Consider the following 18,107-nt stretch of genomic DNA (forward strand, 5'->3'; position numbering starts at 1 on the left):
TTTTATATAAATGTTGAATGAGCGGTTATTAAATTTTAAAAACTAAACTGCATTTTTCAATTTTATTTAAATAACTTTCACCACACTTCCTAAAGTAATTGTAAAGATAAAATGAAGTGATACTCATCAAGCCCTTGGCATAGTAAGTACCTGAGAATTCACTTAATGGCCTTTATCCTTTCCTTGCATGAAGTGACTTCTAACTAACCTATGACATAGTATTGTTCTGATTAAATAATCATCCCAACCATCCCAACCAAAATCAACTACCCCCCCCCAACCACTAAAAACAGAAAGTATATTTGAAAAGTTTCTACTGCTATGGAATATGGCTATTTTACTTTGTTATCTTCCCTTTATTTACACAGAGGGAGAGCATGTATAGTATTCTTAGACTCAGGTATATATTTAAGAAGTACATATTTGGCTCCACTGGCCCTTTTTCTTTTCCTTTTCCATTTTACTGTTTTCCATGGAGCTCCACTTTTATATCACCCAGCATAGTGCTAAGTGTAGGAGTTTAAGAAACACGAATTAATTTTTGAGTATTCCATAGTTTCATTTTGATGAAAAGTTTGAGTTGGTTAAAAAAATAATAATAATTAAAGACAAAATTTTAAAAAGATACCAGCATGGACTCTTAAACTAAAACCCCTACCAAGACATCTCATGGATTTCTGCTCATGAAATTGATGGCTCTTTTACTAATCATACTGCCTATTGATTAAAAAAAAACTCATACTAAAAATCACAAGAGTAAAACAGAGCTCAGAAACTAAAACATAAAAGGAGACAGGTCAAATGAAAGTTGGATGAAAACAAATCATAATATGAAAGATACCTTAAGCTTACAAACCCAATTATTTTCATAACCATAAGGTTTTGAAAAAAATGTTACCAGTAATTTCATCCCTTACTATCTAAATGATATAGTAGAAGCAATGAGCACATCTCCCTTATGAGAATTGTCAGGGTAGATGTACTATTTTATTAACAACAACAAGGAAAGTCAAAGCTAAAAATAGGCTTCATTATTTCAATTAATATCAAAACTCAACCAGAAAGCCTTCCTAATACTCCCACTAAAAGTACTCAAATCTGGGCCCATATTTCTTATTATCTGAAAAACTCAAATCTATTTAATTCCAAGTTCTTTACTCTTCAGTCTATAGTATGTCCCCACAAACTTCCATGACTTTATTTTGACATTTAAGATCATCCAAAACATAGTCCCAATCATTCATAAAATATTGCTACATGTAGTCTTCAAATGATTCAAACAAATGCTACCTTTCTCTACTACCTGAATGTTCCAGATCATTTTGCTTTTGGTCTCTATCTGAAATGATAGCCTGTCTCCTACCTCCTACAATGGAAATCCAACCTGTCGCTTGAGGTTTACTCACTGTTCCTAATCTCCAAACACTAACTGAGTTCCTCTTCCTTTAAACCATTATACCTCCATTCCAAAGCATTTTATATTCTGTATGATATTTTTAATATTTTACCTGGAAGATCAGATTTTGTTTGTTGATTTTTTGGTTTTTATTTCTCAAGGGTGACTTACATTTGTAAATTTCCTTTCTGGATTGTTTCTTCTTCAAAGCAAGAGCTGGGCTTTACCTATCTTTAGAACAATGGCAGCTCTCATTAAACTGTTGAATTAAATATTTATGTTGATTCCTTTTCCAGATTTTTAAGGTATTCCTATATATATCTGAATTTTGGACTTGTATAAGGAACATTATAAAAGCTAAAGGATGCTGGCTTATTTGAATAATCAAATTATTGATTTGAATATGAATTATTTGAATAATCTCTTGTGTAGAATCATGTCTATGGTTTTTGTTTAAATTGTCAACTACGGTAATGTAAGAACTGCCCAGTGGGTCTTTACCTGATTTCTGTAATCAGGAAGTAAGTCATTGCAGATGTATCTGTTCACTCATCCTCTGCTCCCAACATTGTAATCACCTATTATGAGCTCAGTTCAGCAAAAGAAAAATAAGAGAAAATCACATATATTGGTGTATGTTTATCTTTGGCTTAGCAGACACAAAACAAAAGCCAAATTCCTTTCCAAAATGGTGTAATCTACTTAATCCTGATGCCCTAAAGTATCTATTCTTTCTACTCTCTTTTATATTCAAATGTCTTATTTTGCACTGTTTGAATCTGTAAGTTGCTATATAAGTCCCTTTGAACATAGGTGAAGGACAAGAAGTGAATATTAATGCTACATCTGCTAATACTCATTGTCTCAATATCTCAAAAGTTCCACAGATCATATCAACTCCTATAAAAAGCACTCTAAGCTATGTCCTGCTCTATTTGGAAACAGAATGATGAATAAGCTAATCTCCTCAAGTTTTTTCTTTTCTTGCTTGCTGCTATGAAATATCAAGAATTTGGGCACTGAGCATGTTTAGTTATTAATGGTCCCACAGCACAAATTGCCCAAAACGAGATGCTCATAACCCAGACACCTTGGCCTAACTCCAAAGAAAGTAATTACATTCAGTCTACCTGAAATTCCCAAAGCACTGATAACTGGAATCAGGTTTTGTATCCTGCTTAGCTGAAGTATTATGTGGCATCATTGTACAGCAATAAAACAGCTGCTATATTTGACTCACTTCTACTTTCTCCCAGTTTGAGCAACTAAAATGTCTCTATACAAAATTCTTTGAATGAGTACTTGGGCAGATAAGACTTAGAGATTCCTTCTTAGTTTTCCAAGACCCAGGAATTTTGATGCCAAAAGAATTTATCAATTGGAGTTACAGAATCTCAATGTTAGAAAGAGTAACATGCGGCAACATAGCATAGACATGTTCAAAATCACCATTAGGATCTCATTCTTCATCATCTTTATCAGCAAAGAAAAAAGTCAGAATTTTCTGTAAAGATCCTCTAGTTTAGTTTCTTTAATAACAACAAAAATGTATACTCTGGTGATGAAACACTTCTCATTATTGCTTAACCAGTGATCCTAAACCCATTGTATAAGGCATCATGACGCCTGTTATAGGTGGTTCTTAGTAGCATCATAGTTTTATTGTTGCTGTTTTCAGACCAGAATAGGTTTATTAATTCCTAGAATTATAAAATTTTAATTTACTTTACTGAGTGCCATTTATTAACTAGATAATTTGGTAAACTGCAAGACTTCTCAACACCTTTCTTTATTCCTAGATATTTATTTTCTTTTTCACAAGCTGCAAATGAAATTGGCTGGCTCTTTGACTGGACTTACTGATGAAAGAGAAAGTGAGGCAATATCCTTCAAAGGAAATAGTTAATAATCACTAGCACTTATTGGAGACCTTACTAGGATTTAAAGATAAATAATCTGCCTAATTTCACAGTTAAAAAGTGGTGGAATCAGAATTTAAGTCAGGCAGTCTAGCCCCAATTCCATAATATAAATGTTGGGGAAATATCGAATATTATGAGAATGAAAATAAAATTTATATGAAATACTGAGGCAGAAACAAAGTAAATTTCTCAAGCCCTTTGTGAATAAAATTGGCATTAAATTTCTACCTCAGTTTTTAAATGCCCAAAAGGGCTATTTAAGCACATAAAATAATAATCATTGATCTACCAATGCTTCAAGTGCAAGGGCACTTGAGCAACTTTGCTTGCAGAGTTTGATCAACCACAGACCATCTTAATCAGGACATTCAAATGACTTGTATTGTTTTGATGTTTGGCTCTGAGCAAAAAGGAAAAAAAATAGAAAAAAAAGGACAGAATTTATTAAAACACCATCTTTCTAGCAAATGCTCCTTCATTACTATGAAATAATGAAGTAATTCTTAGTACTAGGTACTAAGGTACTATGAAGGTACTATGAAATAATCAGTAATTCTTAGTATAATATGAGAAGATCAACAATATTTGTTTATCCAAAAAAGTTTACTTAGGTTCACTTTTCTTTGCTGATACATTAAAGCAAGTGAGCAAATACAATCAAACACTTTTGTTTGAATTTTGAAGAAAATATCTAATGTGTATTTTATTTGGGGTTCTTTTTTATTACTTTGGTTGTGGTTGCTTAACTCTTAGTTACCCAGAAAATTCATTAGATAGGGCAACTTACTTATGGGGCATCTCAGTTAATTTAGGCTTTGCTGTGTTACTCAGTGACAGAGAACGGGATAGTAAGCTATCAATCTCAGAATAGAATTTTAAAGTATACTCTTTTCTGACAAGGGGCTGGTTAGGGGAGAGGTTTTGTTGAATGAATGAGTTTTTTGTTATTGTTGTGAAAGATTTTATTTATTTATTCATGAGAGACACAGAGAGGCCGAGACATAGGCAGAGGGAGAAGCAGGCTCCATGCAGGGAGCCTGATATGGGACAGGATTCTGGAACTCCAGGATCATGCCCTGAGCCGAAGGCAGATGCTCAACCGCTGAGCCACCCAGGCATCCCAATTAGGTTTCTTTTATCTTCTATGTTAAGTATGAAAAAACTTCTTATAAAGGTTTTCAATTATTCTAGAGTAGCTTTCCTATATTGTAAGGTACAAAATTTGGAGTACATCAGAATCACCAAAAGGTTTGTTAAAACAGATTGGTGGGCCCCATCCCCAGAATTTCTGATCACTACTTATAAAGTGAGATCAAGGATTTGTATGTCTGACATGTTCCTCGGTGGTGCTAATGCTTATGGTCTATAGACTATACTCTGTGAAATACTAACATACTATCCTTTGCCAGGCTCACACCTTTGAGATTAGTAGACACTTTTTTTTTCCCTCCTTACTACCACTTCTCCCATTGTGCCACACTTTCCAGAAACTCCAACCATGCAGCCTCCACAGTATTGGTATGATACTATAGACCATCATCATAGGTGGCTTGTGTAAAAACTATACAACTGTTTTTTTTTTTTTAACTCTTTGTTTTTTGTTTTGTTTTGTTTTTGTTTTTTTGTTTTTTTGTTTTTAATTTTTTATTGGTGTTCAATTTACTAACATACAGAATAACCCCCAGTGCCCGTCACCCATTCACTCCCACCCCCCGCCCTCCTCCCCTTCTACCACCCCTAGTTCGTTTCCCAGAGTTAGCAGTCTTTACATTCTGTCTCCCTTTCTGATATTTCCCACACATTTCTTCTCCCTTCCCTTATATTCCCTTTCACTATTATTTATATTCCCCACATGAATGAGAACATATAATGTTTGTCCTTCTCCGGGATCCCTGGGTGGCGCAGCGGTTTAGCGCCTGCCTTTGGCCCAGGGCGCGATCCTGGAGACCCAGGATCGAATCCCACGTCGGGCTCCCGCTGCATGGAGCCTGCTTCTCCCTCTGCCTGTGTCTCTGCCTCTCTCTCTCTCTGTGACTATCATAATAAATTAAAAAAAAAAATGTTTGTCCTTCTCCGACTGACTTACTTCACTCAGCATAATACCCTCCAGTTCCATCCATGTTGAAGCAAATGGTGGGTATTTGTCATTTCTAATGGCTGAGTAATATTCCATTGTATACATAAACCACATCTTCTTTATCCATTCATCTTTCGTTGGACACCGAGGCTCCTTCCACAGTTTGGCTATCGTGGCCATTGCTGCTATAAACATCGGGGTGCAGGTGTCCCGGCGTTTCAGTGCATCTGTATCTTTGGGGTAAATCCCCAATAGTGCAATTGCTGGGTCGTAGGGCAGGTCTATTTTTAACTCTTGGAGGAACCTCCACACAGTTTTCCAGAGTGGCTGCACCAGTTCACATTCCCACCAACAGTGTATGAGGGTTCCCTTTTCTCCGCATCCCCTCCAACATTTGTTGTTTCCTGCCTTGTTAATTTGCCCCATTCTCACTGGTGTGAGGTGGTATCTCATTGTGGTTTTGATTTGTATTTCCCTGATGGCAAGTGATGCAGAGCATTTTCTCATATGCATGTTGGCCATATACAACTGTTTTAATGCTAAGCAAAGCATTTCCCTGGGATTTTTTTTTAACTTAAAACTGAACATTTCAGAATCTTTCTGCTGTATTAATCCCAAGATTTGAAATTTCTTTCATGTGGTGAAATGTAGACTGTAGGGCACAGGATGACATGGTGTGCATTGAACAGCAGACATGAGAGACCAAGGAAGAACCCTGGAAGGTTGAGTTCCAGCTGCTTGTGAAATATAATTGTACTTCTAGCTTTCCTGTTGTAGGGATAAACAAAATATCCTAGTGACCTGCCATATAAATTGTCTTTTTTCCTAGCCAGCCAGAATGGACTTTTTATCACTTACTATTGGAAAGATAACAGCCCTTTCATCTGTACTTCTCATTGCATGCAAGTTTATTTCTCTTAAGGAGAAATAACGGAGTTATAAATCAAGTAGCAAATCACCTAGATTTTGTGTATAATTAAACTACTTATGGAAACACATCACAGATCATTTGACAAAGAAACCATGTTTCTATTTAAGGTCACCATTTCTATCTGAAAACTTATACCCAATGTCAGTCTCTAGCTGGCAGCCAGACCACCAGGAACCATAAGAACTATTTCAGAACAAGATGCCCATGTTCTTCAGCAGCCAAGTTCATATATATGGCTCCTAGAACTTAGCCTGTTTTTCACATTGAGGTTCTTCAGTGACCAATTCCTCCCAGCTTGACCAAGATTATCCTGGTTTTAAAAATGAAACTCCCATATCTCAGGAATCCTTTCACTCTGGAGCAAACCAAGACAGTTGGATAACACCGTTTACTGAAGCAGTGATTCTTTGTCCCTTTCTTTTGAGAAAACTGTGACTTTTCACAATGGAAGCTGAATAAGAAGACCTGATGGTTTGGTTTCAAGAAAACAGGATATGAATAATTATATCCTTCCATTGAAGAACCTCAGCAAATCTTTACCTACGTATCTACTCTCAGCACATTATTGATCACTGCTCATATTAAGTATTTTTTTCCATTGAAGACCAAACTTCACAAACTTAGTCTTTCCTTTTTCAACATTTATTTATCACAGTTGAAAAAGCATCTTCATCTAGACTGGTCAATGCTAAACTGTGTTGAAGCTGAGATGTTGGTGTATTTCTTAGACTCTTACTCCTCTACTCCATTTTTATTAGCATATTCAACTTACCATATAAATGGCTGATAATATTACTCTCTAAGGTCTTATTTGATTTTTAATAGAAGATTTTTCTGAATATATTACCTTAACCTCAGGAAACTTCTGTTACTGAAATGTATAAGTCATTAATCGACCCAAATTGAATTAGTGCTCATTTAGAACAATACTGTATTAGATTTGTTCCATTATATTCTAATCCATTTATCATTTAACCAGATGTATCAGGTCTTCTGAAAGATATCAAAGTACAGAGTTAGTTAGCATCCAACATATATATCTGCTGAAGAGATAAAAATATGCCAGTGTGACCACCTTGAATACAAAAGCTTTTGACAAATACATCAGGCTTGTATATTCCCAGTGACCTACAACCTTTGGGTTAATGTAAAGCAGGGACTTTATATTTCAACCAGAAACTCCTCTTTTTCTTCCTCTTTCTCCAATTTTTAATAGTGCCACTATTATTCTTCTACCTTCCTAGGCTTGAAAACTGGGAGTCTTTCACTCCCTATATCCACAAATCACCAGTCTTATAAGTGTCTTATGGTAATCTCTCTGGTGGTGCCATCATGGTTCAGGTCATATTCACTTCACACCAGAGTATTATAATACCTCCTCCCTTGAGATTCGCCTCTCTTTTTCTAGTCTTTAGTCTATTGTAACACTTCATAATAGTAATTTTCCTAAGGTGTCATTTGATCATACTAACAATGTGCTGAAAAACATTAGTGATTTGTAGCTAACAAGTTAATTTAAAAGATGTATATGAAACATTATTTGCAAGATATTTTCAAAAGTAATGAAAACTAAAACTATATTATTTGCAGAAATTTGAATCCAAATTGATCCTTAACGTTTGAATCTGAGGTATTCCAGTTTCCAGCATGGATTTTGTATCTCTGATGTAATATATTTGCTACTGAACTTCTGGGAATTACTAGAAGGAGTCAGTACCATGTGCTATTCTGATTTACAGAGAACAATAAACTGGTAGTAATGGAACCAAACTCCTAAGACCTTGTTCCTGTTTTTCATAAATACAAAACTCCACAGCAGCCAGTCTAATGAATTACCCCAGCATAGTCCTAGTTTTTTCATGTGTTTTCTTCTTTTGAAAAATGCTATTTATATTCATTTAAGAAATTACAAAGTAAAAAGGCAATGCCATATAAAATTAACTGTAATGAACCCTAACTATGAAAACAAATGTTTGTAAAAATTAATAAAGCTTCTGTATAATTTTAAACAAATGTGAATCTCAATAACAAAGAAAACCTGAGCTGTAGACCATAGCACTACGTTAGGCATTCCAAGGAATAGGAATAGTGAAGTTTCTCCATCAAAGGGAGCTTGCAATAGCCTGGCAAACAAAAATAAGAGGCAGAAAATAAAAGGCAATCCAAAGCCAAGTATACAAGTATATGGTGCAAATATAAGTGCCACAAGTCACCTGTGAAGGTGAGATAAGAGAGTCCATAGTAGGCTCAAAATTGGCTTTTTTGGAACAGCTATGCCTTGCTCTAAATCTTGATATATGGATAAAAAGAGGTTAGGTAGAGAATAGCAGAAGTGTTTTGGCTGAAGGAAGTAGAAGGAGGTAAGAAAGATGTGACTAGCTGATATTGTATAAAGGGAAGGGAGTATACCAAACTGAGATTTCAAAGATGGGTAGAGTCCATGCAAAAGGGTTTTACTTAGAGCATTGCCAAGTATATAGATGACTAAAGCCCATGAGGAAAAGAGAGATCTCACTTAAAAGTGAGATTTATTTGAAATGCACAACATGTATAATAGTCAGATTTATCAATAAAAATCATGACACCCAATTTATACCTTCATCTTGCTCAGTTACCATAGCTGTCCTAGGAAAGGCGTCACCAGGTAGTTTTCACCACTCGTAAAGTGCCAGACTGATGGAATAGCCCACTAAAGCACATCCAAAACATCAGCTCAGAGACACCACTCAGGAAGAATGGGGAGTCATTCTAGGAGGAAATATGTGCACTATATCAAAGACCTTTATATCATATGGTGTCCCCAGCAGGTAAACATAAATAGGTCCAAAACCCAAGGAGTGGCAGCAGGTAAAGTTACTTAAAGTTACTTACAATCACCCACTGAGGGACTTTATACTTTTCATCCTCATGCCTTAAAGGCTCTTGTTCTCAAATGGAGCATTGTTTTGCTTAATCACATATAGCAAACGTTCATAAAATGTTTGTCATTTTGTACCAAACAAGAAGTAATAATGCCTTTAACAAAAGAAATGGAATGGGAAAGGAATTGAGAGCTTGTTCTCTTCCCTTTTCCTTCTAGAGGTTACCTGGATCATGGCCCTTTCCTGCATTCCTTCAACCTCTACTTCCATAATCACCTCTTCTACTCTGTGCCTCTTGACTCTACAGCTTCCCTCTTATAAAGACCTTTGTGATTACATCAAGCACACCTGGATAAAGCCAGATACTCTCTCCATCTGAAGATCCTTAGCTTAAGTACATTTGCAAATTCCCTTTTGCTGTGTAAGGTAACATACTCATAGGTTTCAAAGACCAGGACACTGATAATTTTGGATTCTATCTACTACACTAAACCTCTGTTTTCTCATATGCAAAGCAGAAATAATGAGAGTAACTGCCCCCCAGAATTGTTACAGGGGGAGGAAGTGTACATAGAGCTCTTAGCAGAGCACCTGACACATCATAACTGTGGCTAACATTATTGTGTCCTTACAAATGTTATTTTTTTTATTTTTTAATTTTAATTTTATTTATGATAGTCACACAGAGAGAGAGAGAGAGAGAGAGGCAGAGACACAGGCAGAGGGAGAAGCAGGCTCCATGCAGGGAGCCTGACGTGGGACTCGACCCCGGGTCTCCAGGATCACGCCCCGGACTGCAGGCGGAGCTAAACCGCTGCGCCACCGGGGCTGCCCCTACAAATGTTATTTATCTAAGGAGATGATATAAAGTGGGCCCACTATATAGTCAGACAAACTATATAATAGCATTTTTAGCATGGACCTCCAGACTTTATCAATGGTGACAGACACAGAATGTGCTTCCATATTTCCAGGGTACTTCTAGCATGCCTCTGGTTTTGGCAGAGTGAAAGATTTCAACTGGTACATCTTATTACATGGGTGGTCGAGTTATTGAACTCTATTGACAAAGGGCTGGATTTTCCAGCAAGATGGAGCTTCATTAAAATTCTGCAGGGACTGAAAATTCAATAATCTTTCTCACAAAGCACTGCATGAGCAGGGCTGATTAGGCAATTTCTTTCCCATTCCATTTCTTTTGCTAAAAGCATTGTTACTTCTTGTTTGGTACAAAAAGACAATCATTAAATGAGCATTCGCTATAGGTGATTAAACGGAAAGTTTTAAAGGTGTGCTGACTCCTTTCTCAAGGCCTAATTGAGGGCTTGAAAGGGGAGAGAAGGAAAAAAAGAAAACAAAACATCATTACCATAGTCTGGCCTGAAATATAGAAAGCACCATGACGCTAATAAATTACTTTGCAGGTTTTTCTTTTAGACTCTAGATCATGTTTCTCAAACTTGTTTCTTTCCCACCAATTCCCTACCTTTCACTTTCCCTGCCCAACCCTTTTTCACTCCCCCTCCTTTTTCCGGAAGAATTAACTCATGATGGAAATAATACACAATTGTGCCCAATGAACCTCACATTTTCCTGATTAAAGCCACTGTAATTATTGGATTTGAGAGCAGATAACACACAAGTACCTATCTTTCTATCCCCACTTAATATCTAATATCTGATTGCATCAATGGAGTAGTGTTAGAAGCTGGGCTGCCACATGTAAGTAAGACTAAGGAATTGTCCCCTTTCATTTTTATATGATCTCTCTCTCTCTCTCTCTCTCTTTGGTTTTCTATCCTGGCAGAAACAGGCTTTGTCACACTATCCTTCTCTATAGAATATAACTAACCTGACTCTGCCATGAGGGCAGGGGTTTTTTAAAATACGTTTTGTTCACTGATACATATCAAATACTTAGAAAAGTTGTAACATGTAGTTGTTAAATATTTGCTGAATAAATGACTTAATTAATTAATTAACCTTGAGGGCAATAACAGGTGAGATCTTCCCTGTGCATGTCCTATCTATAATAATAACTTGATAGAGTTATTTAATCTGAATCTTTCTAAAGATAGGAAAAGTATTAATTAAAAATACCAATCTATGCTATGAGAAAACAAGGCTAAATCTCTGTAATTAGCTATTATTTTATGCTTAATTCTATTTAAGAAAAATATAAAATGGTATCCACTGGAGTTCTGATAGAAAATTTCCATTTCTCTTAGTTAGGGGGCCCTTGAACACTTCCTAGGTATTCCTAAGAATATCATTTCTAGTCTAGTCTAAATTTCTCATTGTGCACCACCCAAGTCCTGTTGATCCTTATAGTCCCTGTCTCACAACAACTTGTTCTAGGATGTCACTTTTTTACATCAGGACTTTTATCCTTAATATCCTTAATATGAACTAGTCTAAGATCAAATTTCAAGTAGCAGGGCTTTATCCACTCTTTTGAAAGGAATATTTTAATTCCAGCCAATACCTTTATAAAATAACTGCTATAAATTACTCATCTGACTAGTTTCCAGAAGGCCCCAGGTGTACTTGAGCACTGTTGATGTCCTGTGTCTTGCCTGTGCCGCCACAGTGGGAAGGGTATTTCATTCTGCTCCCTTTGGCAGAAAGAGAAACAGGTATGCTCCATATAATTTCCTTTATATCAAACTCCATGGGCCTCATAAAGTATTTTGTTGTATGGGAATCATAACATAAAAAATCAGGAGAAGCCTTATCTGTAGCCTCCAGAGCTTGGTCTCCCTGTGTCTTGGGTTTGCAAATGAAGAGGAGTATCCTGAAGGCAGCATGGGAGACTGAAGAGGGGAGGCAAAACCCCATCCCACTCCTTTCCTGCTCCAGAGCTGTTGGATGATTCTTTGTGAGTTGTTACTGGTCTCTGTGTGGTCTGAGGAGTTGGATGGGATGGAGAGCATGAAATGACAAGTAGAAAGGGCAGCGTCTTCCTTGTGGCAGGCTGGAGGGGAGCTCTTTGCAGGACAGCTGCGCTGTGAGCCAAGATATGGAAACTGCAGGCAGGGCAAACAGAGGCTACACTTGAGGATTCACAGAGACTACCTCCCTCGATGAGATGAAGTGGTGCCTGAGGCCACCAGGAAACTCCCACAGCCAGCAGACCCTGGCAGGCCAGACCAGTATGCTGGGGGCTGGACTCCTGTCTCTGTGTAAGGGCTTCTAGCCAATAACCACAGACAGCAATGAAGAAACAGTAACATACACTGTGGGCATCAGCAGAGCCAGGCACAAAAGATAACTAATATTTACATAGTTTTAGGTCAGCCAGCTAAAAAAGCAGCAGGATTAGGAAGTCTTACGACTCTAAAGAACCCACGTTCCATGCTCCTTGCTCGAGCCTGCTCTCCATTCCACAAAGCTGTGATCTCTACACAATATCATAAAATAGGCAATCATTATATTTAGCTCACAAGCTTGGCTCTTTTATTTTCTTGGCCCATCTTCCTTTCCCACCCTAATCCCATATCCTCATTAGAATTCCTTCCTCCTCTTCCCTTAAAGACCCTGCTCTCAGACTGCTTATGGGAAAGAACTAGTGTTCTGGGTGAGCATTTGAAACGGTAGACTGAGTAAAAGTAGATTGTCCTCGGTGTGGTTGGGCATCATCCAACCCACTGAAGGCCTGGATAGAATACAATTGCAGAAGGACAAATTTCCACTCTGCTTGACTGTTTAAGCTGAACATGTCTTCTCTTGCCCTCCAACTCAGACCCCATCAGCTCTCCTTGTTCTTGGGCTTGGAGGCTGAACTAGATCCCCAGCTTTCAGGCAGCTATCATGGGACTTGTCAGTTTCCATAATTAAGTGACCCAATTCCTCCCATTCCTCATATTAAATCTCTATTTCTATTTCTATTTCTGTATCTATACATACATATACATGTATGTATGTATCTTACCATGTTTCTCTGGACAACCCTGAAAAATACCAAATGTGATCACATATTTATTTCTGTTTCTTTCTTAAATATAAAATACTGATTTGAACACTTTTCCTTTACTACATAGAGATGCTATTGTGAGCATTCATTTTCAACACAGTGTTCTGTAGCTATTTCTGAGATTTTTCTGCCTTTCTGCTCAGGCTCATAGTCATCATCTCTTACTGATATCAGGATGCCTATCTCCAGTGGAAATAGAACTAACAAGACTACAAAGACATGAAGCAGTGCTTACAGATATACTTAAACTATCTGAAACCCAATTCCTCATTCATAAAATTAAAAAAAAATCATTTCTGGGGAATTAGGAAAAAATGCACATAATTGTAGCACATAGTAGGTGCTCAAATGGTAAATATTAGCATTATGATAAGCAGTGAATTGAAATGATAGTGCAAAAAAGAGGAAGTAGGGACATGCTGGATATTTGAAGGAGTGGAGCAATAATACTGGAGTTCAGAGTATAAGAATTTCCATGTCTTTCCACCCAGTAGCCTTGACTTACTTGTTATATCCCAATCATTGTTCAAGATATAGCTCAAAATCTCCACTGCCAAAAATCCAGAATTAACCCCTGTATCTCTCATGGTCCAAATAATAACAGATATATAGATATAGATATATAGATTATGAGATTTATTGCAAGGAATTGGCTTATTCAATTTTTGGTGATTTCTAGGCAAGTCAGAAGTTTAGGGATAAGCCATCAGGACCAGAAGACAGAAGCCCTCCAGTATGAACTGAAGCTGCAGTCCACAGGCAGTATTTCTCTTCCTGGAAACCACAGCTCTTCTCTTACAGTCTTCACTGACTGAATCAGGTTCACTTAGATTATCTAGAATAGGGACACCTGGGTAGCTCAGTGGTTTAGTGCCTGCCTTCTTCCCAGGGCATGATCCTGAAGTCCCAGAACTGAGTCCCACATCGGGCTCCCCGCATGGAGCCTGCTTCTACCTCTGCCTGTTTCTCTGCCTCTCTCTCTCTCATAAATAAATAAAATCTTTAAAAAAAAAAGATTATCTAGAATAGATAGGTAATAGACTCTACCTGACGTCAACTGATTGTGAACGTTAATTATATATACAAAATTAACTTCACCCCAACATGTGGATTAGTGTTTAATGAATAACAGGTTGATAGACCAGCCAGGTTGACACATAAGCTGACCATCGCAGTCTATCACTCCATAACCCTTATATCTCCACTCAAGTATTAACCATGGTGGGTCTCATTTTAGAATTAGGTACACAAGCATATGCTTTTCTCCCAATAAATTCTTGAGGGCAAAACCGTGAATTAAGCTTTTGCACAGCAAAGGTAACCATAAACAAAACAAAAGGAAAATCTACTAAATAAGAGTAGATACTTGGAAGTGATATATCCAATAAGTGGTTAATATCCAAAATATATAAAGAACTTACACTACTTAATACCAAAAAGCCCCAAACAATCTGATTAAAAGAATGGGAAGACGACCTGAATAGACATTTTTTCCAAAGAAGACATACAGATGGCTAACAGATACATGAAAAGATGCTTAACATCACTAATCATCAGAGAAATGCAAATCAAAACTATGATATGGTATCACCTAACACCTGTAAGAATGGCTAAAATCAAGAAGACAAGAAACAACAAGTGTTCGTGAGGATGTAGAAAAAAGCAATCCTCCTGCACTGTTGGTGGGAATGCAAACTGGTGCACCCACTTGAAGACAGTGTTGAGGTTCCTCAAAAAGTTAAAAACAATTACCATATGATTCAGTAATTCCTATACTGGGCATTTACCCAAAGAATATGAAAACACTAATTCAAAAAGATATATGCACCCCTATATTTATAGCATATAACAAATGGGATAAGGAAAACGTGTTTATATATATATGTAAATGAGATATAGATACAGATAGATAGATGATAGATAGATATAACAATGTGGATGGACCTAGAGGGTATTATGCTAAGTGAAATAAGTCAGACTGAGAAAGACAAATACCATATGATTCCACTCCTAAATGGAATCTAATAATAAATAAACAGGCAAACAAAGAGCAGAATCAGCACTATAAATACAGAGGACAAATTGATGGTTCCCAGAGGAGTGGGGCATGGGGGGGGGGTGTGTGAACAAAATGGGTGAGGAAGAAAAGGAGATACAGGCCTCCAGTTATGAATGAATAAGTCATGGGAATAAAAGGCACAGCATAAGGAATATAGTCAATGATATAATAGTACTGTAATGAGACAGATGATAGCTACATTTATGGTGAGCATAGCATAATGCGTAAACTTGTCAAATCACTAAATTGGACACCTGAAACTAATGTAATATTGGATGTCAACTCTAATCAAAACAAATATAAAAATTTAAAAATAAAAAAAGTCACATGAATTAGCATTATTGTCTCCCAAAGACACGAAATTGAGACCTTCTATATATTTGACTAATTAAGCTCCTCCACAATTCACTTTAATAAAGAATTCTATTTTCTGGTGACTGGATTTACTAGAAGTTTGATTTCTGCAATACAGTGGCTAAAGGAAATGGTTAGCATTCGTTCCTCCAGCCTGCTGGCAGAGGACAGGCAGGAGTAAGGAGAAGGGAGCCTTACAAGATCTGAGGCGCCTGTGGGTCCTGCTCATCCCTCAGATTCTCAGGGCAGAACTAGATGTGCGGCCCAGGCACAGCTGCTGAGGCTGAGCCTGGGTCTGTCAGCCATTTGGCTTTATTTCCCTGTCCCTCTGTCTGTTTGCTTGTCTGCCTTTGTCTATTCCTGGGAAGTTCATCACTATGGGCTCTGGTACCTTCCCAGTCTATCCCATACTGTTATTCAAAAACTGACCTCTTATTTTAAAAAATAAAATAAAATAATAAAATAAAGAGGCCAACAGACCCTATAGTATGAAAATAATGTATTTGTAAAATTAGGATCTTTAGAATAAATACAGAGTGTGCATGTATGCATGTCTGTGTGTGTGTATGTGTGTGTGAGAGAGACAGAGAGAGACAAAATAAATGAGAGACATCTTCATTTTATTTTAGTTTCCTCAGTGCATTATCTGTGGGCTTTGCTGTCTATGTAGATTGTATATTTTAGAAGTGCTTTTCATTATTTCTGAACTGATTAATCCCTCACAGAAGGAAAAAGGGATGTATATATGTATTTATTTTAGTACAGGTTAATGGTCACATCAAGGAGTCACCAGTCCTGGAACAACTTGAGTTAATCCTTCTATCTGGCTATTATCCCTGCACTCCACCAAATAAATGAATACAATACAAATAACAACGTGGAAATAATTTTATTCTTTGGAAAATGCAGAAATAATCACGTGGTTTCTTGCAATATGTTTAAGGACAGAAAGAGGGAATGGTGAGTGATATTCTAATAAAGGGAGCTAAATAAGCATATAATTGGGAGGTGACTGAAAAAAAAAAAGATACCTGTTTAGAAAGACAAGCAAGTAGATTCTATTGTTATCTATGAGTATGCCTCATCTCAGAGAGAGAGGTGGGAAGAGAGGTGGAGGGAGGAGGGAGAAAGGGGGAAGGAAGGAGCAAAAAAGCAGAACTGTTCTTCTGAATTTAATTCTGAACAAAGAGAGAAATCTAAAGAGATCAAGGTGGCTGAGAAACAGGCCTGCTGGTGGTCAGCTCAGTATCAAAGGATTGAAGGAATGTCACATAACCAAGTGGTAAAGTCCCTAATGGAATGCCTCAAGAGAGGGTGCTCTTAAAAGTGTCCAGCTGCTTACATGCCCACATGTGGACACAACAACTCACTTATAAGCATATTGATGATGACAATCACAGTGAAAGAAAATACTCAAGGGGGTCACACTAGGCTATCTATGTAAATGCAAGGCCAAGAGGTACCTACTGTCCTAAAGGAAAAGGATCACAAAGGATTTTTGTGGCTTGATAAAGATGAATTCAGTTTCCTCCTGGAAGGAAGAGCTCAGGATAGGGTGTAATAATATATATAAATAGACCAGGACTTTCTGGAAGGAAAGGTAGAGCCAAAACTTGTGTGTGTGTGTGTGTGTGTGTGTGTGTGTGTTTAGTGAAGGAGGATTGTAGACTAGCATGAACCTAAAGAATGACTCCAGGCAAGAAAGGATACCATGTGAGAGGGAGAGGAATTCTAGACTAAGCAGCTGAGTTTAGCAGTGACCCATAGGGTCATAAGGCTGGTTCCAGTAAAATCAAAGACCCTCTGTTCACAATTGCCCTGGGATGACAGTGACTTAGAGAACCATGGCTCTCTAAGGTACTCAAGCCAATGGTAATTTCCCTTACACTGTAAAAAAGCCTAAATCAGGATAGGAAATGTAAGAAATAACTAGCTTCACTCAATGAGTTTAAATCTCCTGACCAAAATAAATGATTTTTCCTGATGACTGAGAGCCCTTATTTATGATAGTGCTAAACCTTTCACACTAGTTTCTGAAGAACCATGATTAAAAGGATAGTGTGGGAGAGAAGAGGAGCAAATGTGGTGCTGTGAATGATTGTCTCGTGAGATTATTGTCAATTTGGGACAATTTATTCACTTAAAAGGTGGTTTATGAGCACTCTGCTCAGAGTGATCATTGCTCCATTTTTAAACATAAATTCACAGTGAAAAACTCATACCAGATTTACTTCATTTCATTTTTTGGATATTTTCTATCCTGGTAAACTAGTGCAGAGCCTTGTCTAGAAGTAATGTTTCTGTATTTTAGCACAGCATCGACAAGATACCTCCCATGAAATGCTTGTGGACAAGATGGAGAAAATATGACTGGATAAAAGTTCAATCAGGTGGCTCAGTAATCTATTTAATAAACGCACTTGCTAAATGACAACAGATTGATATAAATGCAGAAAGGGTCTCTTATGTAATGTAATTTTCAGATCCGTTTTGTTTAATGTCTTGTAATAAGTGATCACTCTAATAACAATAGT

The sequence above is a fragment of the Canis lupus genome, chromosome 9, assembly GCF_048164855.1.
Source record: "Canis lupus baileyi chromosome 9, mCanLup2.hap1, whole genome shotgun sequence".
In the NCBI taxonomy this organism is placed as follows: Eukaryota; Metazoa; Chordata; class Mammalia; order Carnivora; family Canidae; genus Canis; species Canis lupus.